The sequence below is a fragment of the Schistocerca piceifrons genome, chromosome 3 (assembly GCF_021461385.2).
Source record: "Schistocerca piceifrons isolate TAMUIC-IGC-003096 chromosome 3, iqSchPice1.1, whole genome shotgun sequence".
NCBI lineage: Eukaryota > Metazoa > Arthropoda > Insecta > Orthoptera > Acrididae > Schistocerca > Schistocerca piceifrons.
The window spans coordinates 743,299,032-743,311,234 of NC_060140.1; the positions used below are offsets into that span (position 1 = coordinate 743,299,032).

The window sequence follows — 12,203 nt, forward strand, 5'->3', positions numbered from 1 at the left end:
TTCGAGTCCCGGTCCGGCACAAATTTTCATTGTCGTCATTCCATTCTACACCCGATGGTTGTCATTCGCAATTGCGAATACATTTAATGTATACCATTAGATTTTTCCTACAGCAACTCATTTTCGGATCTGTATGGGCTAGAGAATCAAGTAACGACAACAACTTCTCCCGATTCGAAAACAATGATCACAGCCATAAAGCGGAAAGAATTCCTTCACCACCACCACAACCACCAGTAGTAGTAGTAGTAGTAGTAGTAGTAGTAGGAAACTACTACTACTGCCACACACATCAAAACAAGTTTTGCATCAACCCGGTTTCCCAGGACTCCTGAAGATAGACGTTGACTGTGGATATTATATCATAGACACAGTACCTTTGACTGTTCAGAGATGTCACTAAGACCCGCGCAAAGATGTAACCAGCCATTCATGAGCATTCGCCTATTAGACGGAGGGGGTCCGACAACCGATCAGTTCCAGTCATTCCACCAGGAAGGAGGTACACGGCTCGTGTCGTCTGTAGTTCAACCATGCCTTGACGGTCAATACCGCGATTCGATCGTGTCCGCATTGTTAATCTGTGGCAGGAAGGGCTCTCAGCAAGGGAAATGTCTAGCCGTCTCGGAGTGAACCAAAGAGATGTTGTTCGGACATGGAGGAGATACAGAAAGAGAGAAACTGTCGATGACATGCCTCGCTCAGGCCGCCGAAGGGCTACTACTGCAGTGGATGACCGCTACCTACGGATTACAGCTCAGAGGAACACTGGCAGCAAAGCCACTATGTTGAATAATGCTTTTCGTGCAGCCACAGGACGTCGTGTCACGACTCAAACTGTGCTCAATAGGCAGCATGATGCGCAACTTCACACCGACATGCATGGCGAGGTCCATCTTTGCAACCACGACACCATGCAGCGCAGTACAGATGGGCCCAACAATACGCCGAATGGACCGCTCAGGATTGGCATCACGTTCTCTTCACCGATGAGTGTCGCATATGCTTTCAACCAGACAATCGTCGGAGACACATTTGGAGGCCCCCGCCTTAGACACACTGTCCAGCGAGTGCAGCAAGGTGGATGTTCCCTGCTGTTTTGGGGTGGCATTATGTGGGGCCGAACGTACGCCGCTGGTGGTCATGGTATGCGCCGTAACGGCTGTACGATACGTGAATGCCATCCTCCGACCGACAGTGCAATCATATCGGCAGCATCTTGGCGAGACATTAGACTTCATGGACCAAAATTCGTGCCCCCGTGCACATCTTGTGAATGACTTCTTTCTTGTTCTCCAGACATGAACCATATCGAACAAGCCTGGGATCATCGAACATTTATGGGACATAATCGAGAGGTCAGATCGTGTACAAAATCCTGCACTAGGAACACCTTCGCAGGGCACTTATGGACGGCTGTAGAGGCAGCATGGCTTCCAACGACTTTCTGAGTCCATGCCACGTCGAGTTGCTGCACAGGTGGTGGCCCGACACGATATTAGGAGGCATTCCACGACTTTTGTCATCTCAGTGTAACTGGCATTCGAAATTCGCCTCGCATACGCATTGCTGGGTACGCCCAGGTCTGTGCTAACTTTGAGCAGGTTTTCAGTTTTGGAGGCAGAAGACAGGACTGGTCCTACTATGTTTCTTTAACATAGTCCCGATTTCGCTAGACATCGTGTGAGATGGTTAAGGCTTTCGACTCCTATTTGTGAGGACGACGGTTCAGATCCCTATCCGGTCATCCAGATTTAGTTTTCTCGTGATTACTCTAAATCGTTTAAGGTGAATGTCGGGATGGTTTATTGTAAGGGCACTGTGGACGTCCTTCGTTGCGTCTGCTGACTTAGTTGTCGAGGAGATGTTAAATCCTAATCGTTCTTCCGAAATGCGTGTCCTATCGTTACTGTGTACATGTTTCTGACGGAAGTTTGTTCTTACTCGAGACGTGCAAGCATGTTTATCTTCCGAGTATTGCATTTGATCCGAGACGTCCTGTTGTATACAGGTGACAGGAAATGGCTCGTGCCTCTCACAGCTTTCCCGTTGAAAGGGGGTGCAGCCACTACCATAGGCGTTGTAGATCAAGAAGGCGGTTGTAACGGCAGATTACGGCATCAGTGAAAGCATTTCCGAACAGATGCCGACAGTCCGCAGGGGAAAGTTAACGAAAGTCTGCCTGAAACTCACATCTCCTCGCTTCTGCGAGCCGAAGGACGTGCCTAACACGAGATTCTCCTCACTTGTTTGTCATTAGGTATTTAGCGAACCGTGTAGCCACCCTCACTACGCAGCATATCATTAAACAAAAACTGTTCAGTGGGTTGTCTGAGATTCTATCCAGTACAGTGACCGGTTCTTTTCAGAAAAGTATCAAGCGAGCTTCTAGTGGATCAGAGTGGTCCCAGTGGTCCCATTCAGAAATTTTTGCGAAAGTGATGGAACTGAAGTTAAAATCTGTTGGATTATTAGGCCGCGTCATGTTTCTTCTATAATGTTCGACGTTTCGACCCCTCTGCTGGGATCTTCCTCAGAATCTTTTGGTGTCCACTACTGCTAGAACACTGTCAGATACGAGTGTCCCTTCCAATTACAAAGAGGGAGTTTCCTGGCGTTCGTGCTGGAGAAGTGATAGTATTGCTTAAAGTTTATATGGCTACCATTGGTGGGCCATAGTCATGGCTAATATTCCCTCTCTAATGCAGAAGAAGGGGCGTTGGTAGCTCATCTCCTGTGGATACCATTGGCGGTCCACCGTCATTGGATAGAAAGGCACTATTGCACACTTATGCTGGAGAAGGGTTATTGGTTGAAATGCCTGCTACCGCTATTGGTTGGTCGTCATCAGTGGCTAGATTCGAAACGAACATAGCAAGAGAGGGGCAATTTTACCCAAAATATTATTGTCCACCTAGGTGACTTGCGTCATGTTGTTTATGCCGCTCACACACCGCGGCCGCGTATTTACTCCCTTGATGGCGGGGAGCCACGATGCCGGAAGCCTATAGCCGTCCTCTCTATTGAAATTAGATGCATTCTTAGAAATTTCAACCGCTTCTCGGACCTTTCTTCTATAGATGTTTCTTTAGCCAGTACACGAACGTTATTAAAACCGATGTCAGGGCCACAGTTCTCGTGATGTTCCGCTACTGCCGATTTTGCACTTTGTTTTAGCCCCATGTGCCGTTCGTGTTCCGTAATGCGTGCTTTAACTGTTCTTCCCGTTTCGCCAATATACACTTTGCCGCAGCCGCATGACACTTGATAGACGCCTGCATTGTGGAGGTAATCAGGTGCATCCGTTTTTCGTCGGAAAAAAACTCTTTTTATTTTGTTTTGACTGAAGAAAGATGTCTGAATACCATTTTTCTTTAAAATTCAGCTTATGCGGTCAGTGACCCCAGAAAGGAACGGTAACCTGACGGAGTGAGAAGGCGGTTCCTCGTCATTCTTATTAGCGGTATAAATACTCCGCCTAAAAGCCCTGTCGATTGAATAACTTTCATACCCATTTGTCTTCAATGTCCTCATGCCTCCCCGCCATCAGGGAAGTAAATACGCGGCCGCGGTGTGTGAGCGGCATAAACAACGCGATGCAAGTCACCTCGACGGACAATAATATTTTGCGCAAACATTCCCCCTCTCTTGCTCTGTCTGTTTCGAATCTAGCCACTGATGACGACCAACCAATAGCGGTAGCAGGCATTTCAACTAATAACCCTTCTCCAGCATAACTTTGGAATAGTGCCTTTCTATCCAATGACGATGGACCGCCAATGGTATCCACAGGAGATGAGCTACCAACGCCCCTTCTTCTGCATAAGAGCGGGAATATTAGCCTATGACTATGGACCACCAATTAGAGCATATGAATTTTAACCAAAACTGTCACTTCTGCAGCACGAACGCCTTTATAAATGAACGCGACACTCGTCTCTGACTGTGCTCTAGCAGTAGTGGACACCGAAAGATCCTGAGGAAGATCCCAGCAGAGGGGTCGAAACTTCGAACATTTTAGAAGAAACATGACGCGGCCTAATAACCTAGAAGATTTTAAGTTCAGAGACAACGGCGACGAAAGCCTGGACACTTACATAAAGTGATGGAACTCTCACTTTTGTCTTGAAACCAAGGAAACCCTCCGAAAAAGAGTGATCAGAAACGGGGGACTGAAGCTAATATTGATTTACTCTTGGAACCGAACGTCCCATTCAACAATGTGTGTGTGTGTGTGCGTGTGTGTGTGTGTGTGTGTGTGTGTGTGTGTGTGTGTGTGTGTGTGTACTAAAAGGTATACAAGGATGGCGTAGACATGTAAGAGTACACGAGAACGAAAGAAAGAGAGAACGGCGTGGCTGGTTCTGAAGCAGAACACGGCAGGGTATCGGGGGCGCGCCGCACCACCGTAACTGAGAAACAGTGGGCTTTACTCCGTGGGAACGGCCTGCCACGTTCCACATCTGAGCGAGCCGCCGCCTCCCCAGACGCATTCTCGCCTCGGGTACGACAGCGCGCAGCAAGCCTCCGTGTCCTCGCTGTGGTCTCTCCCACGCGGCGCGGCCCATGCTCTGCTCAGTCTCCTCTCCTCCACGTATTTCGCGGCACCCGAGCGGAACGGAACCTCGCAGAGGCGGAAACCAGCTGGCGACCGATAATCTTTTGAGTCATCAGTCTTCTGACTCGTTTGATACGGCCCGCCGCGAATTCCTCTCCTCTGGGAACAATGGCAGGAGGGTGTCCACAATGAGGAAATCAAGGAAAAGCTGGGAATGAACCCTATAGATGTAGCAGTCAGGGCGAACAGGCTTAGATGGTGGGGTCATGTTACACGCATGGGAGAAGCAAGGTTACCCAAGAGACTCGTGGGTTCAGCTGTAGAGGGTAGGAGGAGTCGGGATAGACCACGGAGAAGGTGCCTGGATTCGGTTAAGAATGATTTTGAAGTTATAGGCTTAACATCAGAAGAGGCACCAATGTTAGCACTGAATAGGGGATCGTGGAGGAATTTTATAAGGGGGACTAAGCTCCAGACTGAACGCTGAAAGGCATAATCGGTCTTAAGTGGTGGTGGTGGTGATGATGATGATGATGATGATGATGATGCCGCCGATCTTTTCATCTCAGAGTGACACTTGCAACCTATGCTGCTAGTTATTTGCTGGGTGCATTCCAAATCCCTGCTTCCATCTGCTGTTTCTACTCTCCGCAGCTTCCTTTCCTACCATGGAAGTTATTCTCTGATGTCTTAATACCTGTCCCGTCATCCTGTTCCTCCTTGTCATTGTTTTGCACAGACCCGTATTACATTCCTCGCAGATTCTGTGGACAACCTCTTCATTCCTTACTTTATCGGTCCACCTAATTTTCAACATCTTTATGTGGCATCTCAGACGCTTCGATTTTCATCAGTTCCAGTTTTCTCACAGTCGATGATTCACTACCATACAATGCTGTCCTCCAGATGTACATTCTCTGAGATTTATTTCTCAAATTAAGAGCTATGTTTGATACCAGCAGAATTCTCTTGGGCAGGAAATACCCTCTTTGCGTATGCTTGTCTGATTTCGAAGTCGTCCTTGCTCCTTCCATCGCGGGTTACATTGCTGCTTAGGTAGCAGACTTCCTTAACTTCGTCTAATTCGTAATCCCCAATTCTGATGCTAAATTGCTCGCTATTCTTATTTCTGCTACTCCTTATTGTTTTCGCCTCTCTTCGATTTACTCTCAATCCATATTCTGTACTCATTAGACTGTTCATTCCGTTCAGCAGATCCTGTAATTCTTCTTCACTTTCACTGAGGGTAGCAATTTCATCAGCGAATCTTATCATTGATATGCTTTCACACTGAATTTTAATCCCACCATTGAACCTTTCCTTTATTTCGGCCATTGCTTCTTCGATGTACAGATTGAACAGTAGAGGCGAAAGGCTGCAACCAAGTCTTACACACTTTTTAATCCGAGCAGTTCGTTCTTAGTCTTCCGTCTTATTCTTCCCTCGCGGTTCGTGTACATATTCTATATTACCCCGCATATCTTGCACCGTTTGACATTGTCGACGGCTTTTCCCAGATCGACAAATCCTATGAGTGCGTTTTGATTTTTCTTAAGTCTTGCTTCTATTATGAACCAAAACGTCAGAACCGCCTCTCTGGTGTCTTTACCTTTCCTGACGCCAAATTCAGTCATCTAATAGATCCTCAGTTTTCTTTTCCATTCTTCTGTATATTATTCTTGTCAGCAAATTGGATGCATGAGCAATTAAGGACACTGTGTAATAGTCCTCGCACTTACCGGCGCTTACTGCCTTGGCAATAGTGTGGATGATTCGGAAAGCCTGATGCACCTCGCCAGTCGCGTATATTCTACCCACCAACTGGAATAGTTCTTTGGTTGCCACTTCGCTCAATGATTTTGGGAACTGAGATGGAATGTTACCTATCCCTTCTTCGTTACCTTATATCAAGACTTGCAGAGCCGTCACGGGCTAATAGTGGATTCCCTATGCCTTCCATATCGACTCCAGTTTCTTCTTCTATCACGTCGTCGGGTAAGTTCTCCCCTCATGGGGGTGGGGGGTAGACGCACCAAACATCTCCCACGTCGCAGAAGCCACACGAGTAGAAAGTGACAGTAATAGCAAAGTTTGAGTAACAGATTCTGAATGACATTTGATATCGATACCAATTGCCAACATTATATCGATGCCTCGGTGACATAGGTACAAAAGTATCGATGCCGACAGTATCGGAAGGTACTGAATGCTTTTTACGTATTTTCCTTCAGATACAACAATTTACTGAGAATCCGAGGCGAAATATAGAAATTATTATATTTTTCAGCATGCTTGAAAATGGTCAACTGTCGGAATTCCAATCACAATACTTATTATCAACAGCCATAAGCGAAACGACTAAATTCAGTACGCTATGTTTGTGTCAATAAATATGAGTATGGAATCATTTCTCTAACCACTTTACCAAGGTAATGAGTATACAGCGCGAACAGAGGTATAAAAGCAATTATTCTAATCACGCTCCGCATGCTAATGGATTGGTGAGACAGACTAATAAGTGGTACGAAGGGAAGCATAATATGCTATGCACTTCACGATGGTTTTCAGACTATATAGGCTGGTATGTCTCACTGCAGTCGAATATTTTTGTTACAGAATGAGCGTCATGTCTAATTTTTGGTGCTGCACATGTTCCCTATTTACTACATAGATGCTTACTGCTATTTCCCATTAAACTATTACCGAAAAATTATTTTTTTCGAGCAGCATTACGTACTTCCGATATCAATTTTACAATATTTATTAAGATACCTATCATGAAATGATTGAATATAGGGTATCGGGTCAAAAATATTGATTCACGGTCGTATGAATAATGTCGGAATCTCCCGAGGTTATTAATTCCGTAAAGTCATTTTTGCTTATCTCTCTCTCTCTCTCTCTCTCTCTCTCTGCCGGCCGGTGTGGCCGAGCGGTTCTAGGCGCTTAAGTCTGTAGCCACGCGACCACTACGGTCGCAGGTTCGAATCCTGCCTCGGGCATGGATGTGTGTCATGTCTTTAGTTAGGTTTAAGTAGTTCTAGTTTCTAGGGGACTGATGACCTCAGATGTTATGTCCCATAGAGCCATTTTCTCTATCTATCTATCTATCTATTTCCCGCACACAGGTGGACAAAGATTTATGTGGTACAATAGCTCACGTCTTCCTTTGGCGCACTAGAGCTAAGTGATGTTTAGTGTAAGACATTTTTTTCGAATTTATCGATAAATTTTGTGCAATAATCCTTTTCCCCTGAATGACGTACTAAACGAAAGTATATTGCCACGACTCATTAACAAGTGCAAATGGAAAGGTATCTCAACTCTGTCATTTTTATCTTCAAAATCGAGTATCGTACGCAACGCAAAAAGTGCACAGCTAAGACGTTGAAGATGATCTGTAACATGAGGATTTCCAGTTCGCGTCCTTATAAATATAAACAACTAAGAATTTGTAATGGTGTGGTCAGTCCTTGTGGAGTATTAGCTTGCATGTACTTTGTTTTATCTAAATTCAGCGACAATCCATTTGCAGAGAACGGGTTATTAATTTTTAAGAACAATAATATTTATATTTTCGAGTTTTAAAGTTACTTCATAAGGCGTGATCAAAATTTTCATCGTCAGGCAACTGAACTATTTATTCGTGATGTTGTTTTGAAGCCATATTTGCGATTAAATTATGGGAATACACTTCCGTGTATTATGCAAACAAGTATTCTTCTTCTTTATGTCCAAAGATGTTTTAGCAGTTTTTTGTCAATATCAGCGGGTACTTTTATCATGATATTAATCTCTAGATTTTTACGTATTGCAAGATAATCTTTTCATTAGTCTATATCAGGTCACAGTTGTTCCAGACGAGAACAGGTGTCATAAAAGTAACCATGGAAAACTATAGAATAAGAAAAGATAGGCTTACAGTACTTACCAATCTAGAGGAAAGTAATCAATGACAATGCCACAGAGCTGTTGAAACACGTTTGGAGGCAAAGAAATGGAACACTTTGCATAATAGACAGATTGAAATTTCCTTAAGAAGCTATTTCTGCTTTGTGGTTGTATGATGAAAGGTCATTTTATATCAAAAGAACGAGGGATGGCAGGTGCCCAGTTGAAATATCGTGCGAAGTATGGAACGACGACCGGCTGCATGCCCGAAATTTGTTTGAACAGAACGAGGGATGTTTCACCATAAAAAGAAAGGTGGCTGATTGCAGAAAAGTTTTATTTTTGTTAAGGCGTTCGCTCAAGATAAGCATTTATGTCCCATGTATTTCCATATCAAATGGATTGACAATCAGAGTTACAATAATCAGACCGTTTAAGTTCTGGTGAACGACTAAGGTTTGTTTTTCACGGCTGCCTGCTGTTACGGAGCCGTGTGAAGGCAGAGCAGTATGTTGAACCTAGTGGCCGTGAATTTAAAGCTTTCGTCAGCAATGCCTCGCAGAATGCTGCCCCAGCAGCGAACGCAGTGCGCTTGCGCAGAGCGGCGAGAGTTGCCTGTACCCCCACCACCGCGCTGCCCCACCCCCACCACGGGCTCTCGCCAGCTGAGCGGCCGCATACCTGGCTCCAGTCGCTCGTGGACAGCCGGCGGGTGGATGGCCCTTGTTGGTGACAGTGAAGTGCTGCGTACGTTTTCGCAGCTCGTGTGTGTATAATCTGTGACCGCGGTGTGCAATTGGTGAAATACGTTGTGCAGGTGTCATTCAGTTTACCTGTTCAAGTCTAAAAGTGTTAGCTCACTGGTCCACTCAGGTGAATATAGTTTCGTGTGTGCAGTTTAAAATTAATGAAATTGTCAGTAGCAGGCACAGCTTAGAGTGTGCCTATCACATCGCCTCTGGAGAGGGAGACCGCAGGTACTGGCTAGTACTCCCGCCGCACAAGTTATTCCGTCCGCTCTCTCGCGTGACGAGGTATAACTCTAGCATTTATGACCAGCCTACCTTGTAACTGCATTTCCTGCCGTCTGCTAGGTGCCAAACTTGCCGGAAAATATGCGATACGGGCAGGTAATATGACCTGACCACGTCGTCAGCATTAGTCTTTCCCGTCGTTCACAATGATGTTTGGTGATCAGTGGAATCCTGTTACAGTGGCAATGAAGCTCTGAAAAATATTCTTAGCCTATTGTTAGGCGACATCCTTAGGTTATATTTGCTGTCAAGCCCAAACGTTAAGTTTTCTGTATGTGACTACGATGTTCCGCGCTGTCTGTCGTCATCTGCATTGAAATATTCTTTTTATTTTGGATTCTTCACTAAAGTTCGCTCTTGTATTTGCGAGCGGCATATTGCGTCATAGCTGTCTACAAAACATTCTCATGTTGTTGTTTATGAAGTCTAGCGAACCCACTTCATTTTAACATTGTGTGACTAGAGAGAATTTTTGACTGAAAAGCAATGTCCGTTTGACGGGTTATACTATGCATCTGAAAACGGGCACGCAGACGAAACTGTGCGCTCCTAGAGAATCCAAAATAAAATGACAGTGTAACCCAACTAACGACCCTGTGCGGCAGTTTTTTGTCATTGTAAAATTTGTTTTGGCTGTGGATCCCACTGCAACTAAAATATTTGTCTAGTTTACAGAAATTTTAGTAGTTTTCAGAGTAAGTTGCGTAGCACTCATGCTCCGTTCCCTTTGCATTTTTATTAACTAATCTGAAGTGCACCAAAATAGTCATCGGAGATGTGTGTTGCTTAAAACGGAATGTATTTTTTCAGAATAAATTTCCACTCTGCAGTGGAGTGAAAATTCATTCGGGGAACAGTCCCCCAGGCTGCGGCTAAGTAATATCCTTTTTTCCGCAAGTGCTAGTTCTGCTACGTTCACGGGAGAAATAATATGAATTTTGGAAGGCAGCAGATGAGGTATTGGCGGAGGTAAAGCTGCGACGGGCCGTATGAATCGCACTTGGGTAGCTCTGTCGGTAGAACACTCGCTCGCGGAAGGCAAAGGACCCAGGTTCCAATCCCGATCCTGCACACAGTTTTAATCTGCCAAGAAGTTTCGAAACGTTCATTGCTCATCGAGCAAATATACACGCGGGTTACGCCGCAGCTGAGTCTGCTACCACAGAATTCATTTCGCTTTCAAATTCGCTGTCTTCGCCGGCTCACAACAAAATTGTCACTTTCCACCCAGCCCAGACCCCCTGCTAAGTACCAGATACGTCCTTCACGAAGACCCACTTGAATTTTTTTCAGTTCATATATACATGCAGTCATTTCGACGTTGTGGGCCGTCAATGTCTTTTGCTTTACAATTACAAATGAATGTACAATATTTTTCTTTCCGTTTTGATCGAGCGTATTTCGGAGTGACAATTCAATTTTCAAGAGTTCATTAAGACTTTCGCTCCTTCTCATAGATGGGATAGGGCGTAACTGCCAAAAGTATCAATCAGTCCTTGAGGATGGTGTGGTAGCTCAGAAACATCAAGGACTGAAAAGGGAAAATGAAAGATTATGAATGAAGAAATTGTGCTTTGTCACACTTCTATCTGCATTAATTTTGTGTCCTCCTCAAGAAGAAAAGGAAGATAAAGATTTAACGTCTCGTCGACGACAGGGTCATTGGAGACGGAGCACAAGGGCGGGGACAGAATTCGGTCGTGCCCTATTAAAGGAGCCATCCCAGCATCCGTCTTTAGAGATTTTCCAGGCACCCTTCTTCTTTACGCAGTTCATAACGCAAACATTCGCAACAACTTGCGCGCATTGTGGCCATCAGTTAAGTCACTATTTGAGCAATACAGACGATGGGCGTCAGTGTTGTAACATGACAGGGCCTGATTTTGCAGGTTGTACAACCGAATTTTCCCGTGTCATCGCTGTCTTAAAAAGCAACGTAAACTTGCTACAGGTACAATAGTTGGGTGAAATCCCGTGTAAATCGGTTCATTTGTTTGTAAACTAAGTCAGCCATTTCCAAAAAATCTAAAAAAATTATAATAAATCTTAATACATGATAATTTTGCCTGTTACAGATATTTAAGGGCTACAGTCACCTTCATCAAGAGTGTTTAGTTTATGGTTATGCTCCATCATGATCCCGGCGTTAATAGGACGGTGAAACTCACTTCAAAATGAGCTTCAACAAAGTTAATCCGCCTGCATTGCCGAACTAAGTAAATTGTAGTGAGGTTTGATCACTTACGTAATTATCTAAAGTAAATGGCAGAGAGAGAGAGAGAGAGAGAGAGAGAGAGAGAGAGAGAGAGAGAGAGAGAGAGAGATTTTGTGGGTACTTCTATACTTCCTCATAACAAAGTGGTTCCAACATTTCGTCAAACTCCACAAACTCGCTTCACAGTCGTATTTTAGGAAACGGGAAATGTGATAAAGCTTCAGTACGTTGTAGGAAATTTCGCAAAAATAGATGATGATAATAATAATAATAATAATCATCGAAGTATCGTTAATGAGTCATTTTTTGGTAGAGGGGCAGCGATCATAGGTGGCTACTAGTGCTTCAGATACAGGACTTTCGTCATCAGTTTCTTCGTTGTGCAGTGTGGAGTGTGTATCAGGCCCCTTTCACTCTAACCTTCTTATAAAATACTACTTTGCCCATCTTTTTTCTACAGTTTTCAAATTAATTTCGTGCGCAAAATTACAAACATATTTCAGAA

The 12,203-nt window shown here is 44.5% G+C and overlaps 1 protein-coding gene across 1 annotated transcript in view; it reads left to right on the top strand.

Moving 5' to 3' along the window:
* Positions 1–9,154: 9,154 nt before the first annotated feature.
* The window catches only part of LOC124789029 (partitioning defective 3 homolog), a 285,751-nt gene continuing 282,702 nt past the window's right edge, over positions 9,155–12,203 (top strand). The window contains exon 1 of the mRNA XM_047256316.1: positions 9,155–9,322. The gene's annotated coding sequence lies outside the window, so the exon portion shown is untranslated. The remainder of the gene's footprint in view (positions 9,323–12,203) is intronic.